Source organism: Bos indicus x Bos taurus, chromosome X (assembly GCF_003369695.1).
Source record: "Bos indicus x Bos taurus breed Angus x Brahman F1 hybrid chromosome X, Bos_hybrid_MaternalHap_v2.0, whole genome shotgun sequence".
Taxonomy (NCBI): domain Eukaryota; kingdom Metazoa; phylum Chordata; class Mammalia; order Artiodactyla; family Bovidae; genus Bos; species Bos indicus x Bos taurus.
The window spans coordinates 16,157,446-16,177,073 of NC_040105.1; the positions used below are offsets into that span (position 1 = coordinate 16,157,446).

Sequence of the window (19,628 nt, forward strand, 5' to 3'; positions counted from 1 at the left end):
CGGTCTGATTTAAGCTCTGAACAGGGCCAGTGAATAACTAATGCTGACCTCTTCTGACAAACAAATTTACACATTGATTTGATTTTTAACTTTTTCTCCTAGATCTTAATTGCCTTATGAGGTTTAGGCCCAGATAGGCATTTCATAAATGCTTTTTGACAATGATTAGAAAGCTTATTTAGTCTTCAAGACTTGTTTCACATATATCCAGGGTAGAAATGTCTTACATATCTATGACTACTTGTTCATTTATTATCGAGAGCCATACTAAGTAGCACACATGGATGCTTCTGAGGCATCCGATAGAAACTCAAATCCAAACTTCAAGAAAAGGTAGAATTTGTTTCATCAGACAAGTCAGTGGTGTCATTAAGAAGCCAATTTTTTTTCCTTTCTTTTTTTTTTTTCAACTCTGCCTTATTTATATAGGCTTTGATCTAAGTCTGATTTTCCTCCTAGTAATAAAATGGCTGCCAGTAGCACCTGGGATATATGCTTCCTTATTCATCCAGCAGGATAGACAGGGAAAACCTCTGTTTCAAACCATAGGCTAAGTCCTTTCCTTTAGTCTAGTTGGGCCATATGTTGATTGGCTAAGAGAAATAAGCTCCCACTGCCCTGGAAACATGGATACCTGAACACAGTTGCAGTTCTATTAGTAGAAAGAAGGAGCAAATAAATGCTGAGGAGGTTCTGAAGCTGTTTCTTCATCTGGAAAAAAGTGACCTATCAGAGAATCTTGCAGAGAATCATAAGGCTCAGAGATTATGTAGGGTTGCCAGATTTAACAAAGAAAAATAGAGAATTCTCAGTTAAATTTGAATTTCAGATATACAGCAAATAATTTTTAGGATGAGTATGCACACCTTTTTCTACAAACACTACAAATTTATACCACTGATTTGGTTTTTAAGCTTTTCTCCCAGATACTGATTGTGTTATGAGGTCTGGCACCAGAGGGGCCTTAAAAATTTTTTTTTTCTCTTTTGACAGTGATTAGAAAGCTTATTTAGCCCTCTACCCTTGTACCACATGTATCTAGGATAAAAATACACACTTCTACTAAAAAATTATTCATTGTTTATCTGAAATTCAAATTTAACAAGCCTCCTGTATTTTATCTGGCAACTCTAAATGTATGCAAAGTTCTTGGCACATAGCAGGCATTCATTCAGTGTTAAGTATTAGTGTTCTTTCTAAATAAGAAAAGAGCTCAGTTAAATGGCAGCATGGTGCTTTTTAACTCTTATGAACATAGAAAATATATGCTGTTGATCAAAATTGCAATTCACTGAACAAGATGTGACTCGAAGAACCCCTTCTGCTGCTAAGTCACTTCAGTCGTGTCCGACTCTGTGCAACCCCATAGACGGCAGCCCACCAGGCTCCCCTGTCCCTGGGATTCTCCAGGCAAGAACACTGGAGTGGGTTGCCATTTCCTTCTCCAATGTATGAAAGTGAAAAGTAAAAGTGAAGTTGCCAGTCGTATCTGACTCTTAGCGACCTCATGGACTGCAGCCTACCAGGCTCCTCCGTCCATGGGATTTTCCAGGCAAGAGTACTGGAGTGGGGTGCCATTGCCTTCTTGGAGAACCCCTTCAATCAGTCCATTGTCAACCTTGTACGTTAGTGCCTTTGTCCCAGGAATTGTAGCAGCATTACCTTTGAATCAAATGAAGACTGGTTTATTTGTATAGATTCAGAATAAAAGGTCCCTAAGAGGAAGGTCATATTTGCATACATGGGATGGCACATGATAAAGCATCTAATATTACCACTTAAAACTAAATTGAACCTGTAGCACCAGATACTTAGTTATTGGCTTTTCCTTATTTTATTCTGAATCTATACAAATAAACCAGCCTTCATTTGATTCAAAGGTAATGCTGCTACAATTCCTGGGACAAAGGCACCAACGTACAAGGTTGACAATGGACTGATTGCCATAGGAATTCTAGCTCCACTTGGGTGAAGCTTGAGGTCACAGCAACTGTTACTTTGCATCTGGAGGTGGCATGAAACTCTGCAAAGCTCTCTGCTGTTGCCTCTGACTCCATTTTCCCTCACTGCTCATTCACTATTCCTACCTATAAAATTTTCTAATATGCTTCCTGAGAAGCTGAAGGGAAAGCAGGCACCTTCATTTCCTCATCAAATATTCACCATATTATGAAAAAGAAAACCCTACTGACTGGGCACTGAACGGTCAAATCCAGCATATTGTTACATATTGTTACCAGATTCACAACAGGAATAGATCAAGTGGATTTTATCCAAGATATCTAACTCCCGTTACAGTACAGTACTGAGTATTTCTAATTTGGTGGCTGTTATGATCTCATACACTGCTTATTTTCTGTGCTTTTCCTATAAACCAGAAAAAAAAAAAATCTATTTTTCCCGTTTGTTTTTGAAGTGGGAATTATTATGCAGCTTTACATAGATTAGTCTGCAATGTCTTTAAAAGTATTGTCTCAGATTTCCAGAAGTGGCATTGGAAATGTATCTCCTTCCATTTCATCACCTCTTCATTCTTGTTGGAAGCCTGATCCATAGTAGGTATTAAGATCTTTACATTTCTACTGGTTGGGCGATGACTTCATTGCTTTCATGCCAGCTGGGGAATCTTGTGTGACTGAGCACTGGACCGAAGCAGAACTGTGGGTTAGTTGCTGCCGCCGCAACAGCCGTTTGCATGTATCCATCTGCTGTGGAAGGAATCCTCAGGCTACTAGTTCTTTGCACCTAAATCACCCAAGGGATCGCAGGCTGATGGACGAGCGTATGTGTGAATGTGTGTGTGTGAGCACGGGCAGCTGCAACAGTTGGGCACCAGCAGCAATGGATTTCGATATGATTTTTACCAACAACGGAGATAAACCATCCTCCATCCTTTATTTCCAAGCAGTGCCTCGGTTTCCGCCCCAAATGTGCTCTACCCTCTCTTCTCCGATCCCTCCCTCCCCCCGCACGTGTCCCTACGGAGGGAGGCCAGGATAACTGCGCTGCAGGCAGGATTCCCCCTGTTTTTCCGCAGTGACAGGCGGATTCCCGGGCCTCCTCGGCCCCCCACCCCCGCAGCCGCCCCTTTCTCAGTCACGATCTTCCCCCTCATCTCCTCCTCCCTTCGTCAGCTTGCGGCTCGGTCCCGCCCCTCCCAGCCGCTCAGCCCAGGTTGCTAGGGCCTGGCGGGGCAACCAAACGTGGCGCGCGAGGAGGCGCGGCGCGCGCGTACGCGCGCAGACGAGCTTATACGGGGAACCAGCAGTCTACTGCTTTGGGGACCAGAGCACGAGCCGTGCAGGCGGGGCGCACGAGCCCGAGACCGAGGACGAGCGCTCTCTCCTTATTGGTTCCAATCAGAAGTGGGCGGGACGGAGGAGGGAACCTGTCAGAGTCTGAGACGCTTCTCCATTGGTCCGAATTGGACGGTTGGGGCGGGGCAGTTAGCAAATTAGGCTGCGCGTTGCCTGAGCGAGAGGGCGGGGTCGAGGGCTTCGATTAGTTGTCGCTGCCGCTGGGGAAGGTAAAGCGGTGACGGCGGCCTCAGGAGCTGTGGGGTCCCCGGCTGGAGGTGGGGAACTCGGCGGGGTGAGTAGTCTCGTTGCCACCCGCTCGCCAAGCCTCCTTGTCCTTACATCGGCCCCGTGCCCACCCAGCTTCTCCTGAGAGAGGAGACCCACCCGGTCCCCCCGGGCAGACGTGAGAAGGGGCGGTGGCGCGGGTCCGCTCAGAACAGGGCGACGCGGCGAGGGCACCCCAGTCTAGAGTGGTTCCTCCTCAGCGCCCCATTGCGCCGCTGGAAGGGCTTCCCCACCGAGGGGCTAGGGCTGTGTTTTGGGGTGTAGGGAGACGGGAGGGTATGAGGAGGGGCGGCGGGTCGAGGCCGTCTCGCGGGGCTCCTCTGAGCGGCCGGTCTGCGGCATCCCCGCCCCATCGCCCCCGCGGCACGCGCTCCCCCGGGCTTGCGGCGAGGGAAGCCCCTTCCCGCCGGCGCTGAGGAGGAGCCTGAGCGCCAGAGCCCCCCTCTCGAGTTCCGTGGGAGTTCGGGACCCGCCGGGGACTGCGAGCTTGGCCCCGGCCCTGCTGACCTTGGCTGCCTGCGAGGGTGGGCTAGCGACCCTCCGCCTGCCCCGCGGCTCCTCTACCTTCCCCCGAACAAGTTTCAGGCGTCGTTACGAAGTTCAAGACTAGCATAGTGGGGAGAAGCAGAAACTGGCCCCTTCCCAGACCTTCGTACCCTTTGGACCCTCATAGAAATTTAAATCCTAGGGTTTGGAACCATTTCCCAGAACGAACAGGTTCTGCTCGCATTGACACGTTCTGTGCCCACGTTGGGGGAAAAAATAACCTGAACATTTTCAGTGTAAAGGCAGATCTTCCTTGAGGGTTTTGTTTTTCGCTTCACTTGAGTGTTAAAGCACAGATGCCTGAAAAAGAAAAGCCTGACCTTAGTATCTCCACAGTGAGATTAGACGGATGCTGTGATATTTAAATAGTTGCAGATCAGTGTTCTGTTGATTGAAATTTAAGCTGATTTTAGAAAGTATCGCAGAAACGGAATAATTTCTTTCCATGCATCTGAATTAGGTTTGTTTGGATGTAATGGTTTATGTAGTTAATGTAAAGGATTACACAGATTAATTTGCCCAGGGGCATTTGACCGAAACAGCAGACATAAATATCAATATGTATAGAATAGAATTATCCTTTTAGGTAGCATCTGCTGGAATATTTCCAGGTTGTTCCTCTTGCTGTAGGGTTACCAAAAAAAGCATCTTTACCGAGGCTATTCGAAATTACAGGTGAATGACATTTAGATGTAAATTTGTTTTTAATTTCTTTAAGTGTCATAAAATGCGAAGAACCTATGTTTACTTGTCCCTGTATATTTAATGTTGAAGGGGGGGTAGTATAATCTTATATTTAACAATCCAGTTAGGGTCCATTAAGAATAATTTTTAAAAAAGGTGTGCCTCTTTTTGAGAACATGGTAGTTGAGTACCTTAGCAATCCTTTACATTTCTATAATAAAAGTACTATTTTAGGTTTGAGCATTTTTGGCCGTTGACTCTGGATCGGGAGTAAGGAAGCCTGCAGCAGTATTACCAGTTTGACACCGCCAGTGGGTGTTTCTGTTGACAAATGCAGAGAAGAGAACATTTGGGAAGGAAACCTTTTTTTTTTTTTCAGGAGGGTGGGGGGTGGGTGAGGGGGGTAAGGAGCGGGAAGAGAGAAGCTGTAGAACTAAAGCTTCCAGCACAGTGTATGCTGAGCATTTCACAAGTACAAGGAAACCTAATTAGGAGAAAAAAATTCGGTTTGGAAATAATAGAGCTCCAAAAGAGGAATGCTGAATAAAGTTAATAATCACAAGTGTTAAATAATCTACCATTTCAGAGGGGTTGGAGAGTCTTCAGTTGGAGAAAGTGTCAAATCCCTTTGAGTTGTCTGGCCTTCTAACCTAATCAATGCAAGGATTTATTTGATATATATATAGAAAGCACTTCAGTATTCTGATTTTGCTTATTTGGGAAGTTTTCTGAGCCTAGTTTTTTTTAAAAACAACAACAACAACAAAATTTGGTATATTAAAAAAATAATTAGACATAAGCCTTCTTTCTCTAGAGAGGATTCCTTTTTTCTCCTGTTCAGATTTATAATTTATTCCTGATTGAGGGGCTTGTGGTAGGGGTTTTTTACCCCTTTATCTCAGGTTTTTTTATTTTATTTTTTTACTTATGCAAGTTCCTTGCGCTAAACGTGCCATTATTTTCATTGTAATTTTCTAGGAGTCATTTAAATCAGAGTGTGGCATCCACAGTATTCCCTGGGGTTTTAAAAGAAAAGGTTCCCATTGAGGGAAATTGCAGGGCCATCTCGCACAGATGAGTAATAGAAGGTTGACTGATTGCGAATCAGATGTATTCTGTTCCAGATATGCTGCATTTAATGAGAACCAGATTTTACTTGGTATTTCTACTTTGAAGGTGCGGTATTGTTACATTGTAAACCGAAATACAGAGATGGAGAAATCCCTTCAAGTATGCCTCCCCCCCAACCCCCCAGCCTTGCTTCATCACTGTGTCTAAGAATCTGCGAGAAACTCTTTCAACAATAGTTGCATTGTTGGAAATGACAGTGGCTTCTGTTGCAGAAATTTAACCTTTCATTATGATTTATGTTTCAATTTACTTTGTGATAGAAAATTCCATTGTATCTGAGAATATGGCTGTAGGAATTTGTAAGGAGGTGAGCAGAGAAAAGAAGCCTTCTTCAGTGTGTCTGTTAAAAATCCACCTTTTTAGCTTGATAACTTTGGTGGTTATCTGCTTTATTTCTAGTGGATATTAGCAAGTATGTTAACAAAGTATCAGTACTTCATTTTTGGCTGTTAGTGTGGCAATATGACTTTATCATGTAATAGATTGATGTCAGATAATAGCAGAAGGCATTTAAGAACAAACGAATCCACATACTTAAATTCCAAATGTGAGGGGAATCCTTTAGGTAACCGTTAATTTTACAAGAATAGCAGAATTTGAAGTATTAAGTCACTTTTAAATAGAAAAGACTGTTTACTCAGAACTTGAAATTTAGAATTTTAGATTCTGAAGTTTTAATTTCTGGCAACATCGAATTTCTTGATGGAGACAGAACCTCAAAGATTCTTGAATATCTGATGATGGAAGCAGTTGGGTCACATATTTCAACTTGAGAAAATAATGTAATTAAAAGATTATATTTTTCTGTTTGGGAGGGTTTTCCAATTTACTTTCAGTCTTAAACTCAGCATTAGAACTATTTTGTTGGGGATGCATCACTTTAGTGTTTGGATTTAAATTCTTGATCGTTTCTAGAATGTTTCCTTTCTATAGATCAGTGCTTGGAAGAGTGGATTATTCAAAGATGTGGCCTCATTTCCCATTCGCCTTTGTACAATTACTTCTTAATACTGCCGCGTGAACCTGGGTACAGTTCTGTCAGTGGGAAATGAAAGCTGTGAGTGAGGACCTTCCACCTGAAGAGTCTGATAACATTTAGAGAATTCCGATTTGGGAATTAACAGAAATTTATTTTTATGCATTAGGTTAAAGGACTTAGCCCATTTCAGGTCTTTGGAATTGATTGTCAGCATTTTGAATTAAGCTCTTAGAAACATTTGTGTCTGAGATAGTTCTAATTAGGATCAAATTTGGGGTGTGGTTTCTCTGTTCGGCAGTCTTCTCTATAATAATTAAATTCTAATATTCTATTTATTGAGCCTTACTGAATACTAGGTACTATGGCAAATACTTTTTTTGCATGGATATAGTAATATGTGTGTATGTGTGTTCTCATAACATTCCTATGAAGTAGATATTTTTCTTATATCCTGTGGTACACTTGACCAAATGGGCTGAGGGAGAGAAAATATTTTACCCAGATTACCCAGCTAGTCAGCAGCTGAGGCAAAACTTCCATTGAAACCGGTCTGACTTGAAGGTGTGCTCTTCAAACCTATGCTTTCTTCTTCTCTTGAGGAATCCGATTTCCCAAACATGTTTTGAGCTCCTGCTGCTCCTGGGGTGGTTACTCAAGGTATAAATATGCTTCCTGGAGTTCATAGGCTACATTGGCAAGGCTTTCTGACCTTTAGTCACATGGGAGGCTGGACTCAGCTCCATTGGTACTGATGGATTAGGACGACTGCAAGTTCAGACTTTTCTCAGAGGGTCGTTAATTCTGTTTCTCATAAATGAAGGTTGTACATAATTCATGTTCCATTTTAACTTTTGACTGACTTTGATTAAATTTGCTACAGTAATAAAGGCTGTGAAGTTATTCTGTGAATTTAGTTTTGTGGTTTAGATACACTTTTTTTGCCACTTTATTTTTTAATTGAAGGATAATTGCTTAACAGAATTTTGTTGTTTCCTGTAAGACATCAACAAGAATCAGCCATAGATACACTTTTGAAGTAAAATGGCAGCCATTACAATCTGCAAATAGGTGTCTCTTCTGTAACTGTAATGATGTCAGTGAAACAAAATTTGGAGGTGAAGTCTACAGAGATATGTTATTGATGTTGGTTAACAGTATGTAGGAGTTGCGAGTCTGAAAAAAATTTTTCTACTTGAAAGTAGAATTTTCTGTTAAAGTTGTGTGTGTGTGTATGTGTGTGTGTGTTTAAGCAAGACCCATCCTTAAGAGAGCTGCAGTTGCTTAGCTCAAAGGAACCCTCACAGGTCAATGTTAGGGAGGAAAGGGACTTACTTAACATCTTATTCTGTCATTGAGAATCACTTTTGATGGTTATTAAAGTTAGAAAGGAGCTATGAATATTGTAGAACCTCAGGGCTGGAAATCACCTCACCCAAAGCAGGAAGGACAGTTGTTCTACCAAGATGGAACCTACACATAAACGTTGTGGATTTCTTTAGCAAGTACGGATTTTAAATATGCATTTTTAATAGTTTTATCGAGGTATACGTTACATACCATAAAATTCATGTTTTAAGAGTTTAAGAGTACCGTTCAATGATTTTTTGTTTTTTTTTTTTTTTAGATTTATGGAGCTGTATAACCATCACTGCAATCCAATTTTGGAAAATTTCCATTACCCCAAAAAGATCTCACCCACCAACGTGCGTTTTTTTTAACCTTATTTACTTGCTTCCACCTAGATCCTTTTATCATCAGGCACTGATAAACTAAATTATGTAGATTTTAAAAGATATGTCTTTAAAAAATATCTTCTTATATGTATTACAATTTCTTAGTACTTTTTGTATATTCAAAAGTTTTGCCTAAACATAATACATAGAAGAATATAAAAGGTAGTACTGCAAGTGCCATCCATTATCTTGTCTTTGTGGTTTTAATTTGATTCTGTTTTGATCTTTTTTAAACCAGTAAATAAAATACAGCACTCTTAGTGATATGTTGGAAAACAGGAATAAGAAATCAAGGTAAAAATAATATAATTTTTGTTGGGCAAGAAAAAATTCCTTTAGGATTTAAGACCAAGGACAAAATAATTGGTTTTCTTGATTTTAAGCCAATAACCTTGTGCATTTTATTGTTTGAGCTCTAATCCCCCTTGAGAGATCCATGCCTACAGTGCATGCTGGAGAGCAGGCTTCATTAAATTCAGGTATGCAAACGCATTGTCTACCTTTTGCATTACTTCAGACTGGATTGTTGAGGGATTTAGAAATATTTTAACCTGCAAGGTACTGTAGCTGCTTTTTCCTGCCTGCATCGTTTTTTTTTTTTTTTTTTTTTTGGTTTTTTTTTTGGTTGTTGTTGTTTTTTAAAATTACCCTCAAGGGTAGCCAGAAGAATTAAAGCTCCCTTGGGAACAAGTTGTACTGGAAGGGTGGAATTCTACCCCTTTGGTTCCCAGGTGCTCTCTTTGCTGCCTGTTTTGCACGTATAGATGGACACTGCTGATAGGATAGCTTGGGGATGTTATTTTTTAGGTACACATGATAGGGGAATGCAATGGTTTGGTTGTAGGTAAAGTGTTTTGGAAACAAACTTTCATTGCTTTTAGATGAACATTTCTCTATGGAAAGTGATCCTTACAATTGCCAGGCAGGTAAATCAATTCCTCTTTGGTGGGTTGTATTTGGATTTTTAATAACAAACAGAAAGGACACAGCATTACTCTGATAATAATAGTTTACTGTAAATTCAGTCATAACTGGCTTGAAATAATTTTACTTAAAAAAAAACACCCGTTTAATTGCTATGATTGTGGTATTCTGTTGTTATTTTGCATTCTTTCCTAAGAGAAAGGCCTGATATCAAATATTAACAAATCAAGTGCTTTCTGACCTATTTGATTTAGAGGAAAGTAGTGATTTTGAAAGTAACAACTTTGGTTTCTGGAAGTTAGTTAACAAAACATATGGATGAATACATTATTGTTTTTTTTGTTTAAGACTGCTTTAAATTATTTTAGATAAGTTGCAGTTTTAGATCTCAGTTTTAGATTTTGTACTATGCCTAAGGATTAGGTTCTTGGCAGCTTGTAAAATCATATTATAATAATCAGATTAAGTACACATACACACACACACACACACTCATGGGAGGAAGATAAAGCAAGTTAAAAAAGGTGCTAAGTACCAGTTGAAGAAAGCTTACTGACTTGGATTTGCTCCATTATGCTGATATTGGCCAAGAGTAGTAGAAACGATAGTTTTCTGATGAATAGAATCTTTGGGAGATTACGAAAGCTGGTTCAGGTATTACGTATCCTCGAATTTATCCACATACCCTACCCTGCTTTTGTCAGTCACTAGTGAAACGTTTTAGGGCTTCCTGGGTGGCTCAGTGGTAAAGAACCTACTTGCAATGCAGGAGATGTGGGTTTGATCCCTGGGTCAGGAAGATTCCCTGGAGAAGGAAATGGCAACCCACTCTAGTATTCTTGCCTGGGAAAGCCCATGGACAGAGGTGCCTGCAGGGCTACAGTCTGTGGGGTCACAAAAGAATTGGACATGACTGAGCAACTGAGGATGCACACACAGTGGGATGTTTGGAAAAGATTGAAGGCAGGAAGAGAAGGGGGCCACTGATGATGAGACAGTTGGATGGTATCACCGACTCAATGGACATGAGTTTGAGCAAACTCCAGGAGATAGTGAAAGACAGGGAAGGAAGCCTGGCATGCTGCAGTTCATGGGGTCGCAAAGGGTCGGACATGACTTAGCAACTGAACAACAACAACAATTTTTACTGGTAATATTACCATTAAAATTTGAGATTAGCATTGCAAAGGAAAAGAAAAAGTTTTATTTTAATTGTTAATAATTTCAAATAGTTGAGGTAGAACAAAAGCTAATTTTGTGCTAATTGGTGTTTCGTAATTTATTATTTCTTTCTAAGGTTACCTGTCTTACATCCTGAGACTCTGCCCTTCATTTAGCAAATACTTAATGAGTATCTGCTGGGTACCAAACTGTGATAGAGTGATGCATCAAAGGGAAGTAGGTCCTCAAAGACTCTATGGGCTTGAAATGGAGGCAGAGGAGAAGTACCAGGCACTAGCAGTGTAGGGGGATCTGCCATGTGGGGAGCAGGTAGGAAGGCCATGGTGAAGAGGTAACATTAAGTGGGACCTGAAGGATGAGAAGGGCATGGTTTAGTTGGGAAACTAAGTTTTCCTGGCAGAAAGTGCAAATGCCCTCAGGCAAGGTGAGAGCTAGAGGCTTTTGAAAAACTGTACCTTTTAAAGAACTGAAAGAAATCCAGAAAGGCTGGAAAGTAGAGAAGCAGGTGATGACGCAGAAGTAGACAGGGGCCCGGTTTTGAAAAGGCTTAGTAGGCCATCTGCTGGGTTTTTGAACTTGTCCTAAGCCTCCTGGGAAGCTATTGAAGGTTTTAAGTAGGGATATGACAGGAAATGCCACAAAAAAACAAGAGTTTTAGCTCAATGAAACCTTGATGATTTACCAAAAAGGTCATAATTGCTACAAGGTAAAATATTCTTTCCTCATCTCTTTAAAAATTTTGCAGCTGGTTTCTTCCATCGTCATCTGTGATACTCTTTTCATTGTTTTTATAGAAATTACCTTCAGTTTTCTAAAGGCTCCCCCTTTTCTTTTATCCTTCACCAGTCTGTTAACCTTATATAGGAATGTCATTTCTATTTATAACTGAGTTAAAATTTTTTTCTAACAGTTTTAGCTCTCTTCCATATTTAAACTTAAGACTCTTTGCTGGTTTTTTCCCCCCAGACATCTTTAATCTACTGAAGATTTTAATGAAACATTTTGCTAAATATCAACATTAAATTTGCTTTGTTCTTTTCTTTCCTCAAATACAATATTTTATGTCTAGTTTAATATTTTTCAGCACTTAGGCTGTTTCATATTTAAGGAAATCTGATTCGAGCACCTCCAGTGTTTTTAGAGAATTTTATTAATAATATTTAGAAGCACTAATCTTTAGCAAGAGTATCATTTTCAAATCTGGTTCACATTCTGTGGCTTTGCCATCTTTGATATTTAACTGGTCTCTGTTGAGCTTCTTATTTTCAAGTGAGCTTATATGTATAAAAGTGCTCCACAGATTTTATTTTATATATCCTGATTTGTTTCTTTCTCCTTCTACAATATGTATCCCTACATGCTCAGCTCATTTTTGGAAATCCTCAACTATGCTAAGTTTTCCTTGCCTTGATGACTGAACAAGCATTCATCCAGGGCTTCCTTGGTGTAAAGAGGTTGGTTTGTGACAGTATACAATGCCATTGTGCACTTCCCCTTCATGGATGCAAAGAATAACCACAGCATCACCTCCTTCTTCAGATATTTCCTTTGCAATCTACATTGTGATGCAGTCTCTATAACTTAGCTCGCTTTGGCCTTTCTGAATCATTTTATACCTGTATTCTTTCCTTGTTGATTTTTTCCCCCCTCATGCTGGTAACCTGAAGAGTTTACAGTGGTTTTGTGTCATAACTATTTTCACTTCCTATCCAGCCCAGGACATTTATTTTTAAAGAGTTGCCTCATTTTAGAGTTTGATGTTTCTGTGCTGGTGGTTTCTTTGCCATCCACAGTGACTGCCCTTGATTTGGAGCTGTGTTTTCCAGTCTGTCTCTCTCTGCACAGCTGGTAAAGGAAGGCCATACATGTCTTTCTTTGGCTGCCTTTACAATACGGTGATGATTTGGGTATCTTGGCATCACTGTGTAGGCAACTGAAAGGGTATCAGCGTCATGGTAAGTGCTGGAGATACAAAGCCAGGCTGTGGTGTTGTGCCCTTTTATGGAGTTTTAAGAACAGAACCCCTCCTTTTATGGAGTTTTAAGAACAGAGTGATATGCCCATTTAGATGGGGAAACACAGGGTGCTGTTACTCTAGGCCAGAAGAGGTGTGTTTAATGCAGACTTAAGGGAACTGAGAACGGTAATGACTCCTATGTATTTGTGAAGAGTCTTAAAGGAGGCCCAGAATGCCATGTGGAGGGAAGGGATTTTCTGGTAGACCATGTTATTCAAAAACATGGATCTGAGAAAAGCAGATAAAGCTGGGTGAATAGCAAGAAATGACATGGATTTATATATTGCATGCCTTGCTTTGAAGCCTTGACCCCAGCTATATCCCAGGATCTTAGTTTTCTTTCTTTGTGGCCTTTTTCTGTTCATTTTCACTTTCGCCTGAGAGTATACATAGGAAATACTAAAGCTGGAGTTTAAATAGGGCTGGGCCTTTGGTAAAATGGATAAGCAGATGGTATCGGTTTTCTACATGTAGGCTCCCTGGAGGCATGGAGTGTTGCCTGTTGTCGCCTCAGCATCTAGTGCATTGCCTGGCACAGAGGAAGTGCTCAGTAAACATTGCTCTTATGAAATTTGTTTCTTTTTCTGCCCCCCATCTCCTCCCATCAGTGCTTTCTTCCTCATTCAGTTGGTTTCTCTGTCAGGTACCTGTCTAGTGGATCTTCCTCTCTGCTCACCCCATAGATGTGCTTGTCCTGTAGTCTAGTCACTCGTCTTGAACATAACTGTTATAATTGGATCTGTGTTGGTGTGTAACTAAGTGCCAATGGCTCTCTCTGTGGGACTCCTCAAACTTCTGTCATCATTTACAGTGTGGTAGATGAAGGGGAAGCAAGAGTTGACAACTGTAAGAATGACATTTCTTTAAATTTTTTCATGATTTGTTGTATGAATTCATAGAAGTGCTGAGTTCTGTTCCATTATAAACCTGTGTGTGTGCATTGCATGTTTGTATATATCTGCATTGTACCTTACTTAACGTTAAGCAAAACCAACATTCAGTGAAGATGTTTGCTTATTTTATTATGTAGCTTCACCCCACTCCCCCATTACTGCTGAGGTTCCTCAGATTGGAACGCTGGTTTTAAATGTGGTACCACATTGAAATAAAATATTTGTCTTATAGAAGGGCTCTCTAGGATGCAATGACTTCACCAAAGGATCTACCATACAATAATAGTTGGTTAGTTAGGTGGAAAGTTTTTTTTAAAAAATTATTAATTTATTTTCTTTTTAGCATGCCATAGCTCAGATGGTAAAGAATCTGCCTGCAATGTAGGAGACTCAGGTTTGATCTCTGGGTTCAGAAGATCCCTTGGAGAAGGGAATGGGTACCGACTCCAGTATTCTTGCCTGGAGATTTCCAAAGATGGAGGAACCTGGTAGTCTACAGGCTGTAGACTATAGGTCCATGGGGTTGCAAAGAATCGGACATGACTGAGTGACTAACACACACACAGTAGACTTTTAAATATCCTCTCTACATTTTGATAATTTTTCATATTATAGGTCCCACATTCTCAAGAAAACTCATCTCCAGTCTCTTTTACAGCTAGGGTACAAGCTTGTAACCTGGGCTTGACCAGTCATTTACACAGAGTGAGACTCGTATGTAAAATCACCGTATTGTAAAGGCAGCCAAAGAAAGACACGTATGGCCTTCCTTTACCAGCTGTGCAGAGAGAGACAGACTGGAAAACACAGCTCCAAATCAAGGGCAGTCACTGTGGATGGCAAAGAAACCACCAGCACAGAAACATCAAACTCTAAAATGAGGCAACTCTTTAATGTAAAGGTGAGCATTGTGAGGGAGCCATCATGTGTAGTTGAATTGCTGACCTGGTGATCATGTTGACAAAGGTGCTTGCTGGTGGCAGCGCTAATGGAATTCAGTCTCAGTGGTATTGGTACTCGGTGGTGACAATAATTTTTTTGTTTGTTTTTATCTTACTATTCTCTGATCATCTAGGATTTGTGTTGTTTTTGTTTTTTGTTGTTCATTCACTAAGTCATGTCTGACTCTTTGTGACCCCATGGACTGTGGCACGCCAGGCTTCATGTCCTTCACTGTCTCCCAGAATTGACTCAGACTCATCTCCATTAAGTCAGTGATGCCATCAAACCATCTCATCCTCTGTTGCCCGCTTCTCCTCTTGCCTTCAATCTTTCCCAGCATCAGGTCTTTTCCAATGAGTCAGCTCTTTTCATCAGGTGGCCAAAGTATTGGAGCTTCAGCATCAGTCCTTCCAGTGAATATTCAGAGTTGATTTCCTTTAGAATTGACTAGTTGGATCTCCTTGCTGTCCAAAGGATTCTCAAGAGTCTTCTCCAGAACCACAGTTTGAAAGCATCAGTTCTTCAGTGCTCAGTCTTTACTGTTACCTCTCAAATCTATACATGACTACTGGAAAAACCATAGCTTTGACTGGACAGACCTTTGTTGGCAAAGTAATGTCTCTGCTTTTTAATATGCTGTCTAGGTTTGTCAAGGCTTTCCTTCCAAGGACCAAGTGTCTTTTAATTTCATCACTGCATTGACTGTCTGCAGTGATTTTGGAGCCCAAGAAAATAAAATCTGTCACTGTTTCCACTTTCTCCCCATCTGTTTGCCATGAAGTGTTGGGACTGGATGCCATGATCTTAGTTTTGTGAATATTGAGTTGTAAACCAGCATTTTCACTCTCCTTTCACCTTCATCAATAGGCTCTTTAATTCCTCTTCACTTTCTGTCCTTAAAGTGGTATCATCTGTTAAGTGTATCATCTGAGGTTTTTGATAAGGTTTTTGATAAGGTGTGTCCTCTGTATCATCTGTTAAAGTATATCATCTGAGGTTTTTGATACTTCTCCTGGCAAGAGAATCGTGTTAGGGATTTGTGTTCCATGTCTTATATTAACTTTGGAATATTTTCAGCCATTGTTTCTTCAAATATTTCTTTTGTCCCATTCTTTCTTCTTTTTCTGATTCCAGTTATATTAGAACCTATGTTGCACACTTCTTGAAAGTCCTGTTTGTTCTGTTCTTCACTTCTTTTCTCTCAATGTTTTTGGTTCGGGTAGTTTCTACTGACTTATCTTCAACTTCACTGATTCTTTCCCTGGCTCAGTTAAGTTTACTAATGAGCCCGTTGAAGGCATTTTTTATTTCTCTCTTTTTATTTAATTTTTAGCACTTTCATTTTATGCTTTCTTATATTTTACATTAATCTGCTGAGTTACCAATCCAATTTTGCATGTTCTCCTTTTGGGTTAGAGCTCTAAACATGTTACTCATAGTATTTTAACTTTGATTCTAGGTATTTCCAACATCAGATTCTGTGTCTCATTCTGAGTTCTGACATATCCTTTGTCTTTTCTGAGTGTTGTTTTTCCTCTGCTTTTTCTTATGCCTTGTGATTTTTTTTTTTTTTTTTTATTGTAAGCCTGACTTATTTTGTAGAACAGTGGAGACTGAGCTGCAATTTTTTTTTTTCAGTTTGAAAGCAATCACTGTTTAATAACTGACCAGATTACAGAAATACTCATGGTAGATACCTTAGTTCATCCTTCTAATAATAGCCTATTGATCTGGCCTTCCCTGTTGCCAGCATCTCTACATTCTACAAAATTGTTGATCTTTTTCTTCATGCCACCTCATGGAGAAGATGATTTGAAGGGCCATGGAAAGTTGTTTGCTTCTTTGAAATGATTTTCAACAGTATGGGATCTCGTGGATCAGCTCCTCCATGCAGATGATGCCATATTTACCAAGAGATTGAGCAGTCAATGCGTTATCTGTCAGGGCAATTAAATTTTTGTTGATTTTTGTCATAACCATGCTTGTTGATCAATTCACTTACTGACTTCAGGTTTGGGTACCCCTCCTATGCAACATATGGTTCCACAGTCCTCAGCATGTTAATTGAAGCCATGTTGAGCTTCACATAGGTGCCACTGAAGAGCTGATGGAGGCAAAGAAGCTGCCACACCCTCTGGACCTTTGGGCTCACACCATTGATACCTCTCTGATCCTGATAACAAATGCCAGTTGGATTCCACGGGTATGTAGAAGTTGATGACTTTTCTTGTCATCCTAGCCATTCGAATCTCAGTTCTGCCTGTATTCCTTGTGATGGTGCTTAGCTTTTTCATAAATAAGCTTCCTCCTTGCCTTTCAAAGCATCTTTTGGGCACTTCTTTCTCAGGCGCTTGTGTTTAAGCTCTGTGAAATTTTTTCACTTTTTCTTAAGAGTTTTGGCACAGCAGGAACCTTTTTTTCCCTTCTCTTCTGCACCCTCCATTTTTCTAGCTGGAAAAGAGCTGAAGTGCATAATTTTTATGTCTGTAAACAGGCACATCTTTCCTTGTGTGAGGCCTTTGGTTCAGGGATTTGAGTTAATCTAGTTGGGAGTTGAACTTGTTTTAAGTTTGGTTGCTATTGTACTTCAGGCTTCAAATTCTTAGTTTGTGATTAGGGTGGGGGTTGGTTTATTTTATTGAGTGTCAGGTCTTGCTTCAGAACTGTGACTTGGATCTCCTTACGTGCTCTTGGTCTTCTCTGGTCCCTCTGCTGGCAGTACTCTGCTGTTTACTTGTTATTGAAAGTAGGTTAGCTTAGAGGTGGGGAGTGGTGGTGGGATGTGGCCTTTTGTTCTGATTAAACCTCTGGCTTGGGCTTGCAGCACTGTCCCAAGGACATGCCCTTCCCCTAGCTATTATGTGGGCTCAGTGTATAGTCCTGCCCTTCTCCCAGGGTGTCCACCCCTTCCCTCAGTTGCAGCAAGTTTTAACCAGTGCTTTAAGGACAGAAGCACTGACAATAAATCCCCTACATACATTCTGAGAGCATGTTCGTAAGTCCAACAGAGTTAGCCTAGGTACCCAGCTAACACAATCGGCTTCATAGTACCATACTGTAATAGGTTTATAATACTTTTCACACAAATAATACATAAAAAACAAGCAAGCACAAAAAGTAAAGGAAATATGTAAAATCTTTCAGGATAGTATCTCGAAGAGCACAGTAGTACAGTACAACAGCTGGGCTACAGAGGCTGGAATCGAGTGGACACAGAAGGAGTTCCTGACTGGAGGAGGGAGAGCAGGTGGCAGAGCTGAGGGATCGTCAGCAACAGGAGACCGAGGGCAAGCTGCAGCTTTCACTCGTGCCTGATGGCGATGGAACACATGTTCGCGTCTTTGAAGGAAGGAAACGTGAAGATTCGTATGTAGGGAACTTACTTTCACAAGTGAAGGTTTTTCTTCCTCAGTGGAGGTGCAAGGGAAGGATCTGGGTGGACATGTTGTTCCTGAGGTGCTGCTGCATTTCCCTTCCCCCAAGTCTGCGTCACAACGGGCACTCCACAGTGGGCACATCACAAAGGGCTCTTTGGGGTGGAGGGGTTGGTGGGGGAAGATCTTGCAGAAGGCTGAGGTCACCCCAATTTCAGTGGCCTCCATTGGTTTCACACTGTTCCTTCAGCAAGCCTCATCAGGCTTTTTGTCACTTTGCTGTTTATTCTGGCTGAATTCCTCTTGTCAGTGGCCACCTGGAGTCGACCCCAAGTGAGCACAAGGTTGTCTCCTCTCTCCTTGCAGGCTCTTTCTCTCTCTCCGAAGATTTTGAGCCAATTGGTTGTTTTGTGATGGGTTTCAAGAAAGTCATGACTTTGAAATTAGTGCAGCTCTTTTTTGTTGTGAGGGCAGGCTGCTATGTTCTTCCAGCTTTCCTATTCCAGGGTGGAAGACAGAAGTTTGGTTACCCTTAGAATTTTTACATGCACATTTAACTAAATCAAAGCTTCATTATTATTCCTATCCTCTCAAATAAGACAAAGATTTTAGTATGGCTTACCTTTTAACCTTCATCACCTCTCTTCCGTCTTAGTTATTTATGCTTTGGTTTTGCCTTGTGGAAGCCACCTTAAGTCTGTAAAATAGTGAATATTTACTCAATATATTTCCCAAATTTCTTTGCTCACCATTCTTGATTCACTCCATTTCTTCCTTTGGGTTTAGTTTTCTTCTTATAAAGAATGTTCTTAAAGTAGTTCTTTTGCTAAAAGCCTATTAGTAGAAAACTTGATGTTCTTGGTGTTTCTGCAAGTGTCTTTACTTCCCTTTTTCTCTTGAATGATTGTTGAGATGGGCACAGAATTTATGTTGACAGTTACTCCCTTAGCACATTATTGATGTTATTTTCTTGTCTTTTGGCAAGTCTTATTTATTAATGAGAAGACTTTAGTCAGTTCAGGTGTAATTTCTTTGTAGCTAAGTATCTTTTCTCTTGGGCTACCTTTAAGATTTTTTTCCTTACATTTGATTTTTTTTGCAGTTTCTTGGTGACATCTCTAGATGTGGATTTGTTTTCATTTATCCTATTTTTTTTTTTTTGGTGTACACTGTCAGCCTGAAAACTCATGAAACCTTAAATTGTGGAAAAAATTTTAGATATTATTTTTTAAAATAATGCTTCTTCTCCATTTTCCACTTCTAAAACCCTTATCGAGATATATGTTGGAATTTTTCATTGTGTTCCTTAAAGTTTCTTTTATATTTTCACTTCTGGGTGATTTTTTGACATCTGCCTTACAATTCACTAATTTCTGTTTAGCTGTGTCCAGTCTACTGGTTAATACATTTATTGAGAATTTTCATTGAAAACATTTGACTGTATTTTTAAATATAAAAGTTTTTGTGTTTTCTTTCAAATCTGCTTCTTAATTTTCATTAGGACTTTTTCTTGTCTTTTCTTTGAACATTTAAAAATATAGTTATGTTTGTTTCCTTTGGATTATTTTCTGAGCTGTAGTTCTTGAGAAATGAAATCTCCCATTTGTCTCCCCTCCAAGTTTTGCTCATTTCTTTGTGT

General features: G+C 40.3%; 1 protein-coding gene across 4 annotated transcripts in view; it reads left to right on the forward strand.

Annotated features, from left to right (window-relative positions):
- Positions 1-3,489: 3,489 nt before the first annotated feature.
- Positions 3,490-19,628, forward strand: part of CDKL5 (cyclin dependent kinase like 5) — a 178,578-nt gene continuing 162,439 nt past the window's right edge. For 2 of the 4 annotated variants that reach the window (XM_027535523.1, XM_027535526.1), the window contains exons 1-2: positions 3,490-3,591; positions 8,549-8,627. The gene's annotated coding sequence lies outside the window, so the exon portion shown is untranslated. Of the gene's footprint in view, positions 3,592-8,548; positions 8,628-16,686; positions 16,819-19,628 lie in introns of those variants that run through there. The other 2 variants (XM_027535524.1, XM_027535525.1) reach the window with 2 other exon arrangements.